At 41.2% G+C, this 22,720-nt stretch overlaps 1 long non-coding RNA gene across 1 annotated transcript in view; it reads left to right on the forward strand.

Moving 5' to 3' along the window:
• Nucleotides 1-22,720, forward strand: part of LOC119935833 — a 90,040-nt gene that overhangs the window by 62,566 nt on the left and 4,754 nt on the right. Inside the window, exon 3 of the long non-coding RNA XR_005453456.1 lies at nucleotides 22,625-22,694. This is a non-coding gene — a long non-coding RNA (uncharacterized LOC119935833). The remainder of the gene's footprint in view (nucleotides 1-22,624; nucleotides 22,695-22,720) is intronic.

Consider the following 22,720-nt stretch of genomic DNA (forward strand, 5'->3'; position numbering starts at 1 on the left):
CATTAGTTGAGAAGATCAAATAACAGCAGCCTCGGTAACAGACTGTTTCGTCTGTCTACCTGGCAGCAAATAAACATTTTGGCAGAAGCATCCTTTCAACACCCCAGGACATTCCAGTTCAAATAATGTTTTGATGCAGAATCTGGATTTGCTGTTAAAACTACCACCCAGGATGAGGTGGTTTGATTGATTCCTTCCCTAAGTAATTGTCTGCCATTGTATAGACAGAGTCTAGGATTTAATGCGGGTAGATGAATTTCATTTTTGTAATTTGCTAAATGTATGTTTTTAGTCCATTTGGTATACCTTGTTGGTGTCTATTTTCCTCTTGGTGGTTTGGAGACCCTTGAGTTTTAGTCTGGCATTGATCTTTCTTGTCCATTTTGCCTTGAGGGTGGTTTTGGGTGTATGTGAGTGTATCAGCTAAATTTATTGAGCACTTATTGAGTTCAAATATGTCTGTTATATTGTTGTGTTCTCTCCCAAGCACTTAATGCAGTGCTCTGCACACAGTAAGGGCTCAATAAATATGATTGATTGATCAGTTGTGAAACACTATACTTAGCACTTGGGAAAGTACAATAGAATCAAGATATACACACATTACCTGCCCTCAAGGGGCTCCCAATCTGAAGGGAGAAGCAAACAGCTAGTATGTGAGTCTATCAGCTGGATTTATGGAGCACTTTCTGAATGTGAATGTCTGTAATATTGCACTTTCCCAAGTGCTTATATGATATTCAGGTACGATTAACTGACTAACAGACCAAAAAACTATGTACAAATAATGTGTGTAGGAGGATATAACAGGAAGAGAGAGAGAGAGAGAGAGAGAGAGAGAGAGAGAGAGAGAGAGAGAGAGTGTGTGTGTGTGTGTGTGTGTGTAATGTTCAATTACCTGAATGGATTCTGCCAGGCTCTTACCAAGTGGATCAGCAGTGAAAGTGAAAATGGGATGGGTAACAGAGGAACTAGGCTGTGCTCCTCTCCATAAACCTTCCCACAGGGAATTTTCCATAAATTGGCAGAATAACCAGAAACTGCTACTTGCGAATCCCTTGTTTCCCAGGATCTCCCAGCAAAAAAGCAGCTTGAGATGCCACCTCTTTTTAACTACCCTTTTTAGAACTGCCAGCCTCTAACTGGCAACAGGAGTCTAATGGGCAGTGCTGTATGCAAATTGAACCCCCTATTAAAATACGTCTGTGACACTTTTTCTTTCAGGCTCTGAACTCAGCTTCATTCACCTTCACAACAGTTTCAAATCTCACACACGTTCAAGATGAAAACATTTCAAACTAGCTCACTGAATCCTCCACTTGTTTCAGAGTCTTTGTTGGGAGGAATAGTGCCGCAATATGTGTGCAATATGTGAATGTCTATCAGGAAAGGAAATGCTTACCCAAACATTCCTTCCTGGTCTCGCTGCTTGAGTACATACCCAGAGACACTTTTCCAAAGCAGCTAATGCTATTCCACATACTATATCCCCAGCTGGACAAAAGATGAAGGAAACCAATGACAAAGATATCCCGCTTTTCATGTTACTTTTCCATAAAGCCCATGGGATCAAATTATTTTGTTTGCTTTTTAAAAGTGAAGGGGCTAAGTAAGGTTTTAATGTTTGCCCTTTTATTAAATGTTGCTTCTAATTAACCAACTTTCTACTTTAAAGAAGCAAATTGATTTTCTGCTCAAGAGACTGCCGATAAAATCATGGTGATTAGTGAGATCAGCAGTTAATTATTAAGTTCTAATATATGGCTGTAGACTAAAAGCAATTATTTGTCAGATAATGGCTAATCAAAACATGAGGATTCACAGGACTCCTGAATTCTTTCATCATTTATATTGCAACAATTGTAAATGAAGGCCTGTGAGTTGCACCTGGTAGTAGGTTTCCATGGCTAAGTTGTTCCCTTCCTAAAAAAATACAGGAGCCAAGGAGTCTGATGAATCCCAGAGCAATTGGTTGTCCCCACAAATGAGTAGGAGAATTAGAGTCACTCAAACTTACTGACCACATCCAGCCAAAAGTTGGGCACGATGGCTATCCTGGAAGTTGGCGTGCCACTTTCAGGCCACAGTTTGGTTTCCTCGGCACTATCCCATATTTCTGGCCCAGAAACTGAAAAGAAATCATGAAGGAAAACCTTAATTTCTTCAAGCCCTCAAGGGCTTAGTACAGTACTCAGCACATAGTAATTAATAAATATGACTGATTGATTGATTTGGATTTCCATGCCACAGTGGCAGAACTGGAGGTCCAGAGGGTGCTTTGGGGGATAGGTTACATTCTAGTAACAACATACATCAATGTATGGTTGCCAGCAGGGTAGGTCAGTTCTAAGCTGACAGCTTGGGGATGGAAATTCTATATTCTGCACAGCTGGCCCAGGGAATTCTTTCTGCTCAAGTTAGACCATTGAGTATAATACAGAAGGGACAAATTTCAGAAGTTGAGTGGGATTATTGGTGAATTTGTTATGGGTTTTGTTTATCATCACAGTCTCCCCACTCTAGTCCATAGTACACTCTGCTACGTGGATCATTTTTCTACAAAGCATTCAGGCAACATTTCCCCACTCCTCAGGAACCTCTGTCCCTCCCTCCAGGCTTGCACCTCCTCCCGCCTTCAGTACATCTCCACCTGGATATCCACCTGCCACCTAAAACTCAACATGTCCAAGACTGAGCTCCTTATCTTCTCTCCCAAACCCTGTCCTCTCCCTGACTTTCCTGTCACTGTGGACGGCACTACCATCCTTCCTGTCTCACAACCCTGCAACCTTGGTTTCATTCGCTCCCACAGCTTCTACTATCATCTCTACGCTGATGACACCCAAATCTACATCTCTGCCCCTACTCTTTCTCCCTCCCTTCAGGCTCATGTCTCCTCCTGCCTTCAAGACATCTCCATCTGGATGTCTGCCCGCCATCTAAAACTCAATGTGTCCAAGAACTGAACTCCTTATCTTCCCTCCCAAACCCTGCCCTCTCCCCACCTTTCCCATCACTGTTGACAGCGCTACCATCCTTCCCATCTCACAAGCCCTCAACCTTGGTGTCATCCTCGACTCTGCTCTCTTGTACACCCCTCACATCAAATCCTTCACCAAAAGCTGCCAGTCTCACCTCCGCAACATCGCCAAGATCCGCCCTTTCCTCTCCATCCAAACTGCTACCCTGCTGGTTCAATCTCTCATCCTATCCCGACTGGATTACTGCATCAACCTCCTCTCTGATCTCCCATCCTCCTGTCTCTTCCCACTTCAATCTATACTTCATGCTGCTGCCCGATTATCTTTGTGCAGAAATGCTCTGGGCATGTTACCCCCCAAAAAAAATCTCCAGTGGCTACCAATCAACCTACGCATCAGGCAAAAACTTCTCACTCTTGGCTTCAAGGCTCTCCATCACCTCGCCCCCTCGTACCTCACCTCCCTTCTTTCCTTCTACAGCCCAGCCTGCACCTTCCGCTCCTCGGCCGCTAACCTCCTCACTGTGCCTTGGTTCTGCCATCGACCCCCGGCCCACGTTCTCCCCCTGACCTGTAATGCCCTCCCTCCGCACATCCGCCAAGCTAGCTCTCTTCTTCCCTTCAAAGCCCTACTGAGAGCTCACCTCCTCCAGGAGGCCTTCCCAGACTGAGTCCCCTCCCCCCCTCCCCCCCACCTCCCCCACCTTACCTCCTTCCCCTTCCCACAGCACCTGTATATATGTTTGTACAGATTTATTACTCTATTTTACTTGTACATATTTACTATTCTATTTATTTTATTTTGTTAATATGTTTTGCTTTGTTTTCTGTCTCCCCCTTCTAGACTGTGAGCCCACTGTTGGGTAGGGACCGTCTCTATATGTTGTCAACTTGTACTTCCCAAGCACTTAGTACAGTGCTCTGCACACAATAAGTGCTCAATAAATACGATTGAATGAATGAATGAATTCTATATGAATTCCCTCAGTTGTGCTTACTCATTCCCATTTAAGATCTGTATGGAGAATTGTAAGTCTCCTGGTCATACCTAGCACATGGAAAGAGTAGAAATGCTGCCTCTTTATTCTGATGAAGTGAGGTATGTTACCTCAGAGAGTGATTTATGGCAGAAAACGTTAAAGCTCAGGGTCGAATCCACCATTCCTGCATAGCTTCTGGGGCAGAGGAGCTGCCGAGATTGCTCAGTGTCGATTTTGAACTTTCTTATCATAGCTCAAATCTAAAATTGCTCCTGACACAAAAGGGCAAAAGCCCGCCAATTATTCCAAAATTTTCATGATCTGTGTTCTCTGCTTCAAGGGGAAACGTTTATCACCAGGGGGCAGGTGGAGCAGAGGGTGGATGGGCATGTCTCCACAGGATCTCTGCTCAATGTGGCTCCTGTTCACAATGATGAGGCAGTGAAGAAGTGGGGACTTAAGGTTGGAAATGATTGGGCCACACCCCCAAAGTGAGGTGTAATGACTGGTTAGCCTTAGTTCTCCAGAGGAATTGGGAATAAAATGTGCACAAGGCTTTGCCATCAGCGCAGTTATAGGAAGACAGGTGACAATGAGAGATTGGAGCTTCAATCAGTCAACTGTGAGCTCAGTTGTTTTGTTCACAGCTTCATGGTGCAGGAGACTGGACTCCTGGGACCATCTGGGAATGTGTCTTCCACTCTCCGAAGCACTTAGTACAGTGCTCAGCACACAGTAATAACTCAATAAATGTGATTGCTTGATTGATTTGGATTTCCTTGCCACAGTGGCAGAACTGCAGGGCAGGAAGGCACTTTGGGGGATAGGTTACAATCTAGTGAGCCCAGTCAGGGGACAGCTGCCACTATCAGACTGAGAATTTAAGTCCCAGGGGCTTGATGCTACCTCAGGTGATCTGTTCTGAGCAACTGGTGTCCCTGGAGAAATCTACTGCATAGGCTACAGCATAACTATTTTAATGTAGTATGATCGGAGTTCTGTTTCTAGGGAGAAATTGAGATAGTTTTGGTATCCTTTGTGTGGTATGACATGAGAGAAGACTGTTTACTTTTTGGTCTGAACCAAGTTGGGTGAATGAGAATGATGAATAGGGGATGGAGCAATGGGGTTAGGCCTTATGATAATAGCCAACTTCCTTCCATCTGATGTCATTTCCAAGTCTATATACTAGCTGTTCAGTCTTGACTGATGCCGTTGATAAAACTTCTTCTTTGTAATTTTCACTTTCATTAACAGACCAGTCTAATTTCTAGGGTCTGTGTCTATGTTTACCTCCTAGAAAAAAAAAAAAAATTATGTTAGAGATGATGGGTAGACTAGAACTAAAAATACTAAATCTAGCCCACACTCCTTGGACATCCACTTTTTTGGTTTTTGAGAAACTGGGTTTATTTTCCCCTAGATGCCAGTCTTTGGATCAAGGGATAGGAAGCGAAGTATTGGTGAGGGATCAAATTGTACACTCCCTTCAGAATGTAAGCCTACTGTGGGCAGGGAAAATGTCTACCGACTTTGTTATACTGCACTCTCCCAAGTGCTTAGTACAGTGCTCTGCAAACTGCAAGCACTCAATAAATAAAATTGCTTGCTTGATTGATTGGTAGTGCCAGGAGTGGGCCATTAGACTTACCCTGAGGGAAGAGGGGTTGAACTCTGCTGCTTTACCTTGCACGTTTTATGCTGGGATTTCATAAGTTTCTGCTGGTTTTTGTATTTTGTTTTTTCCCCAGCGGGAGTCAACACAATATGGTAAACTTGTTTAGTTCCATTTTTATTTGGCCTTACCTGTGATCTTGTAGGCCCTCATTCATTTATCATTCCAACCAAGTGTTACTTTGAGAAATATTATGAGACATTAAAAATGTGTGCAGTTTTAGATTAAGAAAAAAGTGTCTTTTTATACAGAAGTTTAGTTCGCCTCTCCATTTTAGTTTTACAGGATCATTAATGACCGATGTACGTATCTGTAACTTATTTATATTAATGTCTGTCTCCCCCACCCTCTAGACTGCAGGCTTGTTGTGGGCAGTGAATGTGTCTGTTTATTGTTGTACTGTACTCTACCAAGTGCTTAGTACAGTGCTCTGCACACAGTAAGTGCTCAGTAAATATAAATGAATTGAATGGTTAGTGAAAATAAGCAGGAGGCAAACCAAGTCCCATTTCTTGGTGGGGTTTCACTGTTGCATTTGTAAGTGGAATCAGAGCCAGATTCTAATAACTTAGTTATGATAATCACAATGCTTATTTTATGGTTAAGTGTTGTTTGGTACCCAGAAGATCAGCTCTTAAGTGACTGCTTTTATGACTTACTTAGTACACTTTTCCTTGGTTGCCAAATCTTAACATTTTCTATATTACTACTATACTAGCTGATACTGAAATCTTGTATGGTCACTTAGAGGAAGAAGGTTTTGCAGATGACTCAACATATGGAGAGACACATTTGTCTTAGAGAAAGGTAGATTTTTACCTTCTCTTGTGTTTAAACTAAACAAATTCATGAGGATGTTACTAGGGTCCATGTGGTTGTGTTGATTGAGAGAAGTGCATGTTTGTATCAAGAGTTTGATAGAACTATGGAAGAAGGCTTCATTGTGAAACATGATACCTCTTGAAAGCCATATGGGTGGAGAAGGAAGCCTTTCAATGATAGAAGTGTGTATAGAGGTTCTGTCTTAAAATAGATCTCATTGTACGGGAAATGTGTATTTGTTTGGCAGGAAGTTGATGTTAATTGACAAGATGTTTTCTTTGAAAAGTAGGGTGTGTTGGGTGCAATTTTGGGATATTAACTTAGGATGAAATGTATTTCTAGCCTTGAACCTTGCCAGAAAAATATCCTCATATAATGTTTCTAGGATCTATTTTCAACTTCTTTTGTACTGGGGATATACATTCAAGATATTGGTTGTCTAAAGAGGCTGTGTTGTGAAATGAAATTTTGGTCATAGTAACTAAATTAATTGGATCTATAATAGGTCCATTTGAATTATACTTTGTAATAATAATGATGGTACTTGTTAAGCGCTTACTGTGTGCGATGCACTGTTCTAAACACTGGGGGGATACAAGGTGATCAGCTTGTCCCATGTGGGGCTCACAGTCTTAATCCCCATTTTACAGATGAGGTAACTGAGGCACAGAGAAGTTAAGTGGCTTGCCCAAGGTTACACGGCAGACAAGTGGCAGAGCTGGGATTCGAACCCATGACCTCTGGCTCCCAAGCCCAGGCTCTTTCCACTGAGCCACGCTGTTTTGTAATTGACTAATTGAATGATTTTCTTGTCCAACATCTACCTTACTTGACAGCATGGCTCAGTGGATATAGCTCGGGCTTGTGAGTCAGAGGTCATGGGTTCGAATCCCAGCTCCACCACTTGTCTGCTGTGTAACCTTGGGCAAGCCACTTAACTTCTCTGTGCCTCAGTTACCTCATCTGTAAAATGGGGATTAAGACTGTGAGCCCCACATGGTACAAGCTGATCACCTTGTATCTACCCCAGCGCTTAGAACAGTGCTTGGCACATAGTAAGCACTTAGCAACCACAATTATTATTATTATTTGCAGAAGTTCCAGTTCAGCCATCCCATTGTTCTCAGAGCTTTAACTGGTTCAGTGACTAACGAACTTGTATTTGAGTGTTTTCTTTTCAAACTCTGCTCCTCCTCATGATTACATTACCTTGAATTTGTAGAACACTTTGGAGGCACGCGGGGGAGGTGCTTCATATCGATTACCTCATTTCATTTTCACAATATCCCTATGAGCCTAGAGGTGATAATTATTACTCCCTATAAAGTAAAGAGATGTGATAACTGTAAGAGGAATCCAAGGCACAGAGAGGTTTAGTGAATTGACCAGTCACACAGCAGATTAGCAAGACTTCTGGGACTAGAACCCAGATCCCTTGACTCTGAAAGGAAAAAAAAGGAAAAAAAGAAGTGTTCCTTCTACTACACCTCAATAGCAAGCATGTTCTGTAGGCATATAAGAGAATAGTCTCTTCTCTTTTATTTTACGTCGCATTTCATGAAGAAGCAGCAAGGCCTAGTGGAAAGAGCACTTGGTCTGGGTGTCAGAAGGCCTGGATTCTAATTCCAGCTATGCCACTTGCCTGGTATGTGACCTTTGGGAATTCATTTGATCCTCAGTTTCCTCATCTGTAAAATGGGGCTTCAAGACTTGTTCTCCTTCTCACTTAGCCTGCGAACCCCATGTGGGATAGGGACTATGTCCAATCTGATTAACTTGTATCTACTCCAGTACTTAGAATGGTATTTGGGCGTATACTAAGTGCTAAACAATACCATTATTATTATTATTATTATTATTATTGTTATTATTATTATTATTGTTACCTGCAGAGCTCAGGAAAAATTAACCAAGGATATGGTAGTCTGCTGAACTATGGTTGGCTTAATTCAGTCTTCAGACTCAAATGTGCTATTTCTACATTCCCCTGTTTGCTGAATTTAGAGAGAATAGTTTTACCAAGAACTCTTCTAATTTCTCTTTTTAAAAGAAGGTGCTAACATCTTAAATAGGTCAGTATGTTTTTGAATGTGGTCCACAGCTATGTGAGTGCACTATATTTTAAAATTAATTTTAAGGTATGAGGTTGTATTTCTTTAACAAAAGAGGGTATTTAAGAGCCTTTTTATTTTTTTCTTGTCCTCAACAGTGTTTCATTTTATGAAACAGGTTTTTCTGCAGTGACTGCTATTTTTAGCATTGTTAATGGTTTAGTTACTTATAACATAACAATCCTACCTTCTAAAAACTAAAGAAAGACTCCCATTTGTTACATTAATTTCTAATACATTTAGCTACTTGAATAAAATAGAGGTGTATAATGAGAGGGATTAGAGGACGTGGAATTCATTAATCCATGAGATGGCAGTGATGCCAAACAGAGACAGGCATATATTTCTCAGATGTATCTCATTGGTAAAGTGATTATTCCTTTCAGAGACCTGAGGTGGATGAGAATTTGTTAGTCCTCAGAAAATATCTTTGCAGGAGTTAGAAGAGGAGTTATTTTTAATAGAAATTAATCAGAATAATTGTATCCATAGCGCTACATAAATATGTTTATATGTATGAGTACATTCATTCATTCAATCGTATTTATTGAGTGCTTACCGCACTCAGTGCAGAGCACTGTACTATGCGCTTGGGAAGTACAAGTTGACAACATATAGAGACCGTCCCTACCCAACAGCGGGCTCACAGTCTACAAGGGGGAGACGGTCAACAAAACAAAACATATTAACAAAATAAAATAGACTAGTAAATATGTACAAGTAAAATAAATAGAGTAATAAACCTGTACAAACATATATACAGGTACTGTGGGGAGGGGAAGGAGGTAGGGCGGGGGGGGATGGGGAAGGGGAGGAGGGGGAGAGGAAGGAGGGGGCTCAGTCTGGGAAGGCCTCCTGGAGGAGGTGAGCTCTCAGTAGGGCTTTGAAGGGAGGAAGAGAGCTAGCTTGGTGGATGTGCGGAGGGAGGGCATTCCAGGCCAGGGGGAGGACGTGGGCTGGGGGTTGACGGCTGGACAGGTGAGAACAAGGCACAGTGAGGAGGTTAGTGGCAGAGGAGTGGAGGGTGCAGGCTGGGCTGTAGAAGGAAAGAATATATATAGATGTATATATATAGGTATACACGCTAGGGAGAAAGAGAGAAACTAAATTGAGGTAGAACTTAGACATCCATTTTATTCCATATTTTAGGTTGAATTTCTTTAAACTTTTAGCTAGGGCAGTGTGGCAGAGACTCCTGGTGTATGAACTGCAAATAGAATCTGATCACATTAGTATTCAGGCTTCCTAATACTATTGTGATTCTGTCTGTGGAAATGACCAGATTGGGACTTTCTGGAAATCCCTGCACTTTACCCCCAAGTTATAATGCAAGAGGGGATGACGGATAATTTTCAGAGCCAATCGGTGGAACTGACAAGGAGGGTGGTGGGAGCAGTGTTGTGTTTTGGGGAAGAGTCAGTTCTATTGAACATCTAATTTACATTTCACATCCCCTGCTGCACTTGTGCACATATATTTACTCTTCTCCTACCTTTGCTTTGTTTTGGTGTCTGACTCCTGCTCTAGATTGTAAGCTCCTTGTTGGCAGGGATTATGTTTACTAATTTTATTCTACTCTCTCTCAAGCACTTAGTTCAGGGCTTTCCACAAAGCGATCGATAAATATTATTGATTGATAATTGGGTGAAATTTGGAGATGTTGTGTGGATATGAAAGTGCAGATATCCTAAGAGGCATTGAGTATTGAATAAAATAATAATAATAGCTGGGGTATTTGTTAAGCGCTTACTATGTGCCAGGCACTGTACTAAGCGCTGGGTTCCATGTGGTCCCTGTACCACATAGGGCTCACAGTCTTAGTCCTCATTTTACGGATGAGGCAAACGAAGCCCAGAGAAGTTAAGTGACTTGCCCTAGGTCACACAGCAAATAAGTGGCAGAGTGGGATTAGAACCCAGAGCCTTCTTACTCCCAGGCCTGTGTTCGATCCACTAGGCCTTAAGGCAGGTACTGTACAGACCAAAAATACCCAGAAATAAGCTCTTTGTGATGCTGCAGTTTGTCCAGAAAACTTCATGAGGTATGTGATGTGGCTCATGGTGAGACTCAGGAATCAGAACCTATAATAAACATACTTGAATTTCATCTCTCTTCCCTTCGCTCTGGTCCAGCAGAAGTACAACTGATTATTCCTTAACAAATCTGGGTCTGTAGTTAGGAAATTGCCTTCAGGTGTCCAAATATTAGTAGAACCCTATAGGAGTCTGTAGAATCAATTTTATAGTGGGCAGCAACTTAGAGAACTGAAATCCACTAACAGAACATTTTCAGGAGCAGAGAAATTAGAGGATTCATTCATTCAGTCATAATAATAATAATAATAATAATGGCATTAAGTCATACTTATTATTGAGCGCTTACTGTGTGCAGAGCACTGTCTAGCAACATCCTCCTCCTTACAGCACTGCTCTCCCCTGGTTCTCGCCAGTTCAAGCGGCATCTGTGTATTTCATAATTGCAGCAATGCAGCATAATTTTTTCCCTTATTTATCCCAGGGGTTTAATTTGATCTGAGGGCTTCAGCTTCTGAAAATCTCCATATATCTGGATGATTGCCCCTCCTGCAGCCAACCCAACACCAACTACTTTGCATGATTCTGTTCCTACCAACAAGGAACAACACAATAGCATACTATTTGCATTTTGTAGTCAACAATTTTCATATCCCTGAACTGAGAGCAAAACATGAAGTCACTTTACAATGAAGCATCGTGGCTTAGTGGAAAGAGCAAAGGCTTGGGAGTCAGAGAACATGGGTTCTAATCCCAGCTCTGCCACTTGTCTGCTGTGTGACCTTAAGCAAGCCACTTAACTTCCCTGTGCCTCAGTTACCTCATCTGTAAAACGGGGCTTAAGAATGTGAGCTCATTGTTGGGTAGGGAACGTCTCTATATGTTGCCGATTTGTACTTCCCAAGCGCTTAGTACAGTGCTCTGCACACAGTAAGCACTCAATGAATATGATTGAATGAATGACAACATGATTACCTTGTATTCATTCATTCAATCGTATTTATTGAGCGCTTACTGTATGCAGAGCATTGTACTAAGTGCTTGGGAAGTACAATTCAGCAACAAATAGAGATAATCCCTGCCCACAAAGGGCTCACAGTCTGTAACCCAGCACTTAGAACAGTACTTGGCACATAGTAAGTGCTTAACAAATGCCGTAATTGTTGTTTTGATTATTACAATGTGTTCTACCCATCCTTGGAGGTACCTTAGAAGATACCATGCTGAGGCCCACTCTGACCTCCTCACTTTCATTTTGTGCAAAGCTACTTGGTTTCAGTGGATAAAAGAGCATTAAGTCTAACAACATTCAGAAACCCTGTGAAAAGCTGTAAAGTGATCATTTTTGCCCAGGAAAATTTCCAAAGATTAGCAAGATGATTACCTCATATTTGTGATTTTTTTTTTTCATGTTTTTCTGGAATTCTAAATGGAGTTTCAGGAACTAGAACTTATGAAAGAGGTGAACAACTTGGCAAGGGGACAGAGAAGAGCAGTGGAATTTTATCTAAAAGTCAGAAAATATATTTTCTAAAGAAAAGTTAAGGATTTGAGGTTATGTGGCATGGAGATGGGGAGCCTAAGAAAAATTGGATAGTTCTGTGAATTTATGTGGAATCCCAGATAGGTAGAGCTACTATTTTAATGGTACTTGTTAAGTGTTTACTGTGTGCCAGGCACTGGGGGTAAGATACAAGCAAATCAGGTTGGACACAATCCTGTTCTACTGGAGCTCACAGTCTTAATTCCCATTTTACAGATGAGGTAACTGAGGCACAGAGAATTTTAGTCACTTACCCAAGATCACACACCAGGAACTGGCAAAGCCGGGATTAGAATCCAGGCCCTCTGACTCCTGGGCCCGTGCACTTTCCACTAGGCCTTGCTGTTGTGCATATGTGATGTGAAAAGGATAGCGAAGTGAGGAGCTCAAACCTGAATTTATTGTAAAGACAAATGTCTGTAAAGTCATAGCCACTTATATAACAAACAGGTCAACCTGGAAAACCCCTGGTAGAGTCACTGCAACATTTGCTGACAGATACGAAAAGAATCTTCTCCAGTGGGTCAACAACAGGTAAAATCATCATGTGCAACATCTCAGACCAGCATATACTGCAGTCAAGGTTAAATTTTGTCACTGTCCAAGAAGGCAAAGTTAAAAGAGCTCAGAAGCCAACGTGGGAGTGTCAGTTTAGTGAAGATGAGTTTGCAGAGGAATTACATGTATTGAGCTTCAACTAACTCCCCCAGGAGAATAGACAGTAATTATGATACATTTCTTACACAAATAACCTCATCAGCACATAACTAAGCCAAAAGCATAAACAACACCAGAAAAGAAATGAAGGGTCATAAAGGAGGTGTGGGAAATGATGACTAGAGGGGCACATATGAATGCTAAAGGAAAAAATGTTTAAATTATGTTTTGAATGTCCTTGTATAAGACCCTCCATTCCTCATATAGGGACATTCAAAACATGATTTTACAAACCTAGGAAGAGCTTTTTTTTTTTTTTGGGGGGGGGGGGTTGGTATTTGTTCAGTGCTTACTATGTACAAAGCACTGTTCTAAGGGGGATACAAGGTGGTCAGGTTGCCCCACATGGGTCTCACAGTCTTAATCCCCATTTTCCAGATGAGGTAACTGAGGCACAGAGAAGTTGTGACTTGCCCAAAGTCACACAGCCAACAAGTGGCGGAGCCGGGATTAGAACCCATGACCTCTGACTCCCAAGCCTGTGCTCTTTCCACTGAGCCACGCTGCTTCCCTAGCCATGCTGCTTGAAGTTGAAAGAAGCAGCAGGAATAAGAGAACATGAAGAGCTAGAAGAGTCAGAGGCTGAACAGAATAATCCCTAAACCATATAAGATAAGATATATATACCATATACCATATACCATCATATACCATATAAGGTTAAGAAATAGAATCATTATGGATGAAATCTGTGTAAAATTCTTCAGTGACCACTAGTTATCTAGTGTCAGAGTTAGACAACTAACCCTGATGCTGGAACTTGTACCCCAAGGAAATTTGGGTAAAATGAAGTTGTTCATTTGCCTGTGGATGAAATGTGGATAGTCCCTAGACAATGCTAACATAATGGCTGGAATATCTCAAAGTAGGAGATAGTCCTCTCTTTAATAGCCTTGCTCAAGATTTCATTGTGAATAAGTGTACTATGACTGTGAGCTCGTTGCAGACAGGGATTGTCTCCTTCATTGCTGTATTGTACTTTCCTAAGTGCTTAGTACAGTGCTGTGCACACAGTAAGTGCTCAATAAATGCAGTTGAATGAATGAATCACAGACAGACAGATTACAACGGGGTTGGTAGATGCAATTCCTGCCCACAAGGAGCTCAGCCTAAGAGGGAAAACCTACATTTAAATAGATTAGAGCGAGGGGAAGTAGGATATAAGAATATTTACCCAAGTACTGTGGGGCTCAAATGAATAACAAAGTGCTTAAGGGGACACAGCCAAGCTCATAGTTGACACACAGAGGGGGTATGATGTGTTTAGTCTGGGAAAGCCTCTTTAGAGAAGATGCTTTTTGAAGGTGGGGTGAGTGGTAGACTGTCAAATGTGAAGCGGGAGGGAATTCCAGGTCCAAGTAGCAATGTCCTGAAGACAAGAGGAAATGGGAGACTGCAGAGGAGAGAGGTCAGGACTGGAGAGGTAGATTTGGGAATCAGTCGCATAGAGATGGAAGTTGAAGTCATGGCAGCAAATGAGTTCTCCAAAGGAGTGGGTGTAAATGGAGACTAGAAGGGGATTCAGAACTGAGATTTGAGGCACCTCCACTGGTAGAGGATGGGAAGCAGGGGAAGAGCCAGATAAAGAAACTGAAAAAGAGAAGTCAGAGAGATAGGGCCATTCCAGCCCCTCAGCCACCTCAGGACTCTTATGCAGATTGGTCTTTGTTATTGTTTTTTTATCCTCTTTTTGTTATTGTTTTTTATTTTTTATTTTGTTTTTTTTTTGTTTTTTGTTTTTGTTTTTTTTTGTTTTTTGTTTTTTTTGTTTTTTTTGTTTTTGTTTTTTTTTGTTTTGTTTTTTTTGTTGTTTTTGTTTATATTTTATTTATTTTATTTTGTTTTTATTTTGTTATTGTTTTTTATCCTATATTTATTTTTTAGACTGTGAGCCCACTGTTGGGTAGGGACTGTCTCTATGTGATGCCAATTTGTACTTCCCAAGCGCTTAGTACAGTGCTCTGCACATAGTAAGCGCTCAATAAATATGATTGATTGATTGATTGATTGATCCTCATGTATTAATCCACTTTTACTTTATATTCCTCTACTTCCCCATTTGATTGTGTCTCAAATCTACATCTCCAGCTCTTCCATTTCTCCCTTTCTGCAGACTCGCAATTCCTTCTATCTTCAAGACATCTCTACTTGGATATCCTGCAGACACTCAAACTTAACATGTCCAAAACAGAACTCCTTATCTTCCCACCCAAATGCTGTCAGTGTCACTGTCCTCCCACTGACTTTCCCATCACTGTAGACAGCGCCACCATCCTTCCTGTCTCTCAAGCCTCTAACCTTGGAATTATCCTTGACTTTCCTCTCTCATTCAACCCATATACTCAATTTATCACTGAATCCTGTCAGTTCAACCTTCACAACATGGCTAAAATCCTCCCTTTCCTCTCTATCCAAAATGCTACCATGTTAAGCCAAGCACTTAATCTATCCCAACTTGATTACTGGATCAACCTTCTTGCTGACCTCCCTGCCTCCTGTTTCTCCTAACTCCAGTCCATATTTCACTCTGCTGCCTGGATCATTTTTCTACAGAAGCATTCGGTCCTTATTTCATTGCTCATTAAGAACCTCCAGTGATTGCCCACCTACCTCGGCATCAAAAGGAAAATTCTTACCATTGGCTTTAAAGCACTGAATCACCTAGCCCCCTCATACCCTACCTTGCTGTTATATTACATCCCAGCCCTGCACACCTTGCTCTTCTAATGCCAATCTACTGTACCTCAATCTCATTTATCTCACTGTCAAACTCTTAGCCACATCCTGCCTCTGGCCTGGAATGCACTCCCTCTTCATATCCAACAGACAATTTCTCTCTTAGCTTGCAAAATCTTGTTGAAGACATATCTTATCTTCTCCAATAGGCCTTCCTTATTATAGTTTACTCTTCCAAGCATTTAGTACAGTGCTCTGCAGACAGTAAGCACTCAGTACAGTTGATTTTTTGATTCCCTAAGCCCTTATTTCTTCTTTGCCTACTCCCTTCTGCATTGCTCTGATTTGCTTCCTTTATTTAGACTTTTCTCAGTCCCACAGCACTTATGTACATATCCATTATTTTTATTAATGTCTATCTAACCTTCTAGACTGTGAGCTCAATGTGGACAGGGAATATGTCTACCACCTCTGTTATTGTACCCTCCCAAGCGTTTAGTACAGTGCTGTGTATACGGCGATATGATTGATCCACAAGGACAGAGATTGCACACAATAATTTTTAAGAACAATGATGACACAAATATTCCTTGTTATTTCCAGTTTTATCATTTCAAGTCAACATATTAATATAGGCCAATGGGCTTTCTTTTGTTTCTGATTCCATCTGATGTCAGAAGATCCAGGGCTGTGTATTATTTTTTTTGAATGCTCAGTTCATTCAATCATATTTATTGAGTGCTTACTGTGTGCAGAGCACTGTACTAAGCTCTTGGGAAGTACAAGTCGGCATCATATAGAGATGGTCCCTACCCAACAGCGGGCTCACAGTCTAGAAGTTAATGCATCATCACTGTGGGCAATAGAAAGTCACCTCTAGTGGATCTTAAATGTAAAGCTGAAAGCAGAAATGTAGAAAGAGACTTTGAAATTTTCATAGATATTGCAGTAATCTCTTCCTTCACCAGAGAAAACCTGTGAGTGTTAATTCAACAATGTTGTTGAGGGTTTTGCTTTCAAAGACTACAGTTACGCAGTGGAAATGGATGCTTTTCATAAGGGTCCAGTCCTTATTTCGACTCACATGCTTGCCTCATTACTAAAAAGGTGTTCTTTACTACCAGTTGCTCAAGAAGAGTCTCTCAAGTTGCCTAAATCTGAACTGGACATAAAATCTAAATTTCACAGAGAAATCCTTCCAGAGCAATGCACAGATCCCTAATTATGAATTCATCTCAAACAAGAGAGCTGAACAAACCCAGCAGGCTCCAGCCTTAAAAATCAGAAAAACAAAATATGGTTAAGGAATTTTAAAAACTTTTTTTTTAAGTGACACATGCATTTATTATGCTTTTGTTTCTTTTTTTATTCAATCCTTCAAGTATTCATTTCCTCTCTCCCCAGAAATATTCTTCCAGAGCCTTTGACAGACATCTCTCCTGTCGAGAACATTGTCAAACTCTCTGTACTGTCGTTGATCAACCAGATGCCAATAATCCATCTATAAGCATTGCATGAGAGTTGAGTCCTTGGAGGAAGAAACCTCTAACCTTTAACCTCAAGAACTCTATCATCTCTTAATACTTATGATTTGTTTTGGAGTCAGTAGAATCTGAGCAAGGAAGAATTCTGATGTTCATAATAGTAGTAGTAATATTTAGTAAGTGCTTACTGTTTGCAGAGCACTGTATTAAGTGCTGGGAGATGATAGGTGGAAATTAGACATAGTTCCCGTCTCTCCATTGGCTCACAATCTAAATTAGAGGTTATGGGTATCCGAGGAAGGTTATGGAGATGACAACAAGGATAGGGGGAGGTATTGGATTAAACAAATTTTAGGTTAGATTTTTGAGTCTAATGGTTTTTGAAAACTATTTGCAGGACTGACCCAATGCTAGCATTATGAAGTGTGTAGCTACAAAGCAAACCATTTGCCTACTGGCTATGGGGAAGAAACATTTGGAGGGTGATAGGGAGGAAAGGAACAAGTTAATGGATTTTTTCAGCTAAATTATAAAAATAATGCTATTTTCTACTTATTTAGCTCCCTTACCAAGTGTGGGTGTGCTCTCATGACCCTTCAAAAAGCAGATAAGCAGACTTTGCACACCCTTTGCTGTTCCTATGTTTTCTCTTCTCATTTCAAAGCAAAGTTATTTGCCACAGATCTTCCAGCGATGGAGCTAGAAATAAAAACCAGGTCCTTTGACTTGCCATCTGGTGCTCGATCTGCTAGACCACACAGTCTCTCTGATTTGCCAACCTGGGTGAATGGGAGGACATGTGGGTGGATGGTTTTGGTGCTTTTTCCTCTCTGGAACTACAGTGTCCACCCCCTTAGTGAGACCCAAGCGCTTAGTACAGTGCTCTGCACACAGTAAGCGCTCAATAAATATGATTTAATGAATGAACTTACACAGTAAGCGCTCAATAAATATGATTGAATGAATGAATGAGGCTAATGTGGGAAGTGAAGACTAGTGTACTTGAACTGTCAGAACCATTTAGAGAAGCAGTGTAGCTTAGTGGAAAGAGCATGGGCTTGGGAATCAGAGGACATGGGTTCTAATCCTAGCCCACCACTTGTCTGCTGTGTGATCTTGTGCAAGTCACTTAACTTCTCTGTGCCTCAGTTACCTCATCTGTAAAATGGGGATTAAAAGTGTGAGCCCCATATGGGACACCCTGATTACCCTGTATCTACCCTAGAGCTTAGATCAGTGCTTGGCACATAGTAAGTGCTTAACAAATACCATCATCATTATTATTATTTGATTTTTAGAGTCTCTAATCAATTTTGTTAACATGTGTTGTTTTGTTTTCTGTCTCTCCCTTCTAGACTCTGAGCCCGCTATAGGGTAGGGACCGTCTCTAAATGTTACCAACCTGTACTTCCCAAGTACTTAGTACAGTGCTCTTCACAGAGTAAGCGCTTAATAAATATGACTGACTGACTGAATGAATGAATATCAGTGTATTTGTGGCATGGGTGGGGTGAACTTGTGGAAGAGGTGGTTTTTCGAAGTAAATACCCTTGGAATCCCATCAAACTTCATGACCAAGTCACCAAAACTACATCTCTGGGACTCAGAGCTCCTATATAATAATTGTGGTATTTGTTTAGTGCGTACTTTGTACCGTGCACTGTACTAAGCCTGGGGTAGATAAAAGATAATTGGATCCCACATTGGGGCTCTCTATTTTGCAGATGATGGAACTGAGGAACAGAGAAGTTAATTGACTTGTCCAAGGTCACACAGCCAGTAAGTGGAGTAGCTGGAATTAGAACCCTGGTCCTTTGACTCATAGGATCGTGCTTTTTCCATAAGGTCACACTGCTGAATAAGTACAATTGAATGAATGAATACTTCTCTATTCAGCATGCAAAAGGTTCAGTATATAGTCAAATGGAAAGGCAAAGAACTGGAGAAAGTAAACTGCTCACTTCAATGAGGCACTCCAGAACTGACTGCTGACCACTGATTCCTCCTACTTCCACACCAGCTTCTTCTCCCTAAAGCTTTGTCTCTTTGTTCTGCCATTTGTCTGCTGTGTGACCATGGACAAATCACTTCACTTCTCTGTTACCTCATCTGTAAAATGGGAAGTATTCCCATTCTTCCTCCCTTCAAAGCCCTACTGAGAGCTTACCACCTCCATGTGGCCTTCCCAGACTGAATTCCCCTTTATTCTCCCCTCCTCCTCCCCACCCCATCACACCCCCTCGCTTCCTCTGTCCTTCCCCCTTCCCCTCCCCACAGCACTTGTGTATATTTGTACGTGTTTATTACTCTATTTTATTAATGATGTGTATATAGCTATAATTCTATTTATTCTGAAGGTATTGAAACCTGTCTACTTGTTTTGTTTTACTGTCTGTCTCTCCCTTTGAGACTGTGAGCCCGTTGTTAGATAGGGACTGTTTCTATATGTTGCTGATTTGTACTTCCCAAGTGCTTGGTACAGTGCTCAGCACACAGTGAGAGCTCAATAAATACGATTGATTGAATGAATGAATGAATAAAATGGGGATTGAGACTTGAGCCCCACATGGGACAGGGACTGTGTCTACCTCGATTTGCTTATATCCACCCCAGCACTTACTACAGTGCCTAGCACAAAGTAAGCACTTAACAAATACCATCATCATCATCATTATTATTAGAAACTCCAGGCATTTTATCACAATTTACTTTTTAATCAGTACTTGCTGTCATTTTCTGCTTTATTCCTGGGAAATAGAGCTCCCATTTACTCTTGATTTGGGATAGAGACTGTGTCTGATCTGATTGAATTGTATCTACCCCTGCACTTAGTACAAAGCTTGGCACATAGTAAGCGCTTAACAGATTCCACACCTTTATTGTTCAGTGGCTGGATTCATGTGGAAAGCAAGAAATGTGTTTGCCTCGGGGCACAATTTTGGGAGGACAAGTGAAGGAAAGTAGAGGTTAAAAGATCCCAGACTCCTTCAAGTGGGAAGTGGCGCCTGAGGGAACAGAGACATGAGAGGGAATGAAATGGCCCTCCTCTGCTGCATGTGGGGTAGGAGGTCGGGGCTCCCCCCAAGAGAAACAAATGCTTTAGTTTCAAGGGTATGGGTGTACTTCACTATGTATCATCATGGAATAAAGGAAAAAAGAAGCAATTAATTTTTGCCCACATCAAGGCAGCTACATGTCTGGAGTTGGGCAGGGGTGTTGGAGGCAAGTCATAATAAATCCCGAATTGGAATCTCTTTGGGAGTACACACAGAGGCAGAAGACCAAACTAGGAACTAAATATTGAGGTAATGGTTATAGACCAACTTTCTAAGGACTTGGAAGTTATAGAAAAAATTCTACTAAAGAAGGAGGGAGTCAGGTGAAAGGGAATCTTGAGATATAATAGTAATGGCATTTATTAAGCGCTTACTATGTGCAATGTGTAGATAAAGACAGGGAGAGAGAGAGAGAGAGAGAGAGAGAGAGAGAGTGTGTATGTGTGTGTGTGTGAAAGGGAAAGAGTGGAATATGGAAGAGAAAAAAATGGCCAAGGATCTTCAATTTTGGGGTTAGACTTTGATTTGGAAGTTTGCAAATGCATTTATTTTGACCATTTCAAAATTCATGATAAAAAATACGTTCATGTAAAGCGGTCAGTAGATTGATCTAGAGAAATATTTTTACTGTAAATATAACCTTTTATCCACATTTTACCCATATATTTAAAAACTGAAGCTGGAAAGCTTATTTTGGATGATATTTAAGGGTCTGAGTCACGTGAAAGAGCTCAGGTCAGAAGGGTGTTTTTCCTAGGTGATAAAACACCAATTGTTTCCTAAAATGGAACTTGAACTCTTAAAATAATTGAGTGCTATGGAATTTTTAGGGGTAGGAAAGTCCCTAGAGCAGCAGCAGGGGAAGTTCACTTGGAAATGGTTTAAATCCTACCAATATACTAGTTATTTGTTCTCCGAATTCTCCAGTGTGTGGTTTGGTTATCACTGGAGAAGCAGAGCAGACTCAGACCAGCCAGTGGATCCTGAATGCTCTCCAGATGTGCTGGTTGGAAAGCTATTAGTTTAGCTTCAGACTTCCAAATTCCCAACTTCGTTTAGGCATCAAGCCTATTTAGTTATCTAACATTAGCATTGAGCAGGTCCTCTGACTGACGGCCTCTGTGGCATAAAATAAACCACAACTGGTACAAAAAATACTTGTGGCCAACTCTTAATTACTCAGAGACTGTTCATCCAATATCCTCTCCCTCCTTCTGTTGCCTGCCTATTAGCTATATCCTGCTCACTTACAACTTCACCGGAGAGGAAGTTGAATTTCAAATGTTTAATTTTGCTTCTTGTTAACGTTCCTGATTAAGTTCTTAGTACAGTATTTGGCACATAGTAGGCATTCAATAAGTATCTTTGACTGATTTAATTTTGTTGGGGCCAGAGGAGGGAAAAAGCTTTGGTTTGAGTAACCTTTGTGGGCTACCTCTGACTTTAATGTATCTTTGCTTCTGCATGCACTTTAGCATGGGAAATTGTGTTGCTTATGGTTTATTCCAAATGGCCTGTAATGTCTGCTTAGCAGGTTCCCAAGAATGGAATATTAAGAAAATGCCAAGTATGGTTTGGAGCAAATGGGCATAATTGTGTATATAATAATGGTATTTAAGTGATTACTATGTGCCAAGCATTATGGGCAGGTGCTTTTAGGCTTCCCACGCACCCTAAGCCTGGCTCTATCTAGCCAGTGCAATAAATAAGTCCCTTATGCTCATACATACTAAAATTCTCCGAGCAATATTTTGGAACGCTTTTATTTTTTTGGAACAATGTTATTGATACAAATGACTGCAGTGAGGATGCTACATGAAAAAAGTGGATTTCTGCATCTTGGGAATAATGAGTGTTTGCTCAGAGCAGGGCAAGGAAAGCAATTTTTCATTCAATTCATTCAGTTGTATTTACTGAGCTCCTACTGTATGCAGAACACCACACTAAGCTCTTAGGAGAGTACAAAATAACAATAGATACATTCCCTGCCCACAACAAGCATAAAGTCTATTGATGATGATGATGATGGCATTTGTTAAGCCCTTACTATGTGCCAAGCACTGTTCTAAGCACTGGGGGAGATACAAGGTAATCAGGTTGTACCACGTGGGGCGCACAGTCTTAATCCCCATTTTACAGATGAGGTAGCTGAGGCACAGAGAAGTGAAGTGATTTGCCCAAAGTCACACAGCTGACAAATTGTGGAGCTGGGATTAGAACCCATGACCTCTGACTCCCAAGCCCGTGCTCTTTCCACTAGCCATGCTGAGGGAGCAGTGTCAATTTGAAGACAGGCTGAGAAGATCATTACTCTCCAGCCTGGAAATATGAAAGCTGAGAGGGGGAGATTATTGATGGTTACAAAATCAAGAAGAGGGTGGGACATTATTTATATTAATGTCTGCCTCCCCCTCTAGACTGGAGGCTCATCTTGGGCAGGGAATATGTCTGTTTATTGTTAAATTGTGCTCTCCCAAGCGCTTAGTACAGTGCTCTGATCATAGTAAGTGCTCAATAAATACCACTGATTGCTTAATTGATTGATAGGCAACCCCAGAATTGATGGTCACCTCTGCTCACAACAGCTGGATGAGGGGACCTGCGTAGGAACTTAAAGGTGAGTGATTCAGGAGAAACCAAAGG

The sequence above is a fragment of the Tachyglossus aculeatus genome, chromosome 12 (assembly GCF_015852505.1).
Source record: "Tachyglossus aculeatus isolate mTacAcu1 chromosome 12, mTacAcu1.pri, whole genome shotgun sequence".
NCBI lineage: Eukaryota > Metazoa > Chordata > Mammalia > Monotremata > Tachyglossidae > Tachyglossus > Tachyglossus aculeatus.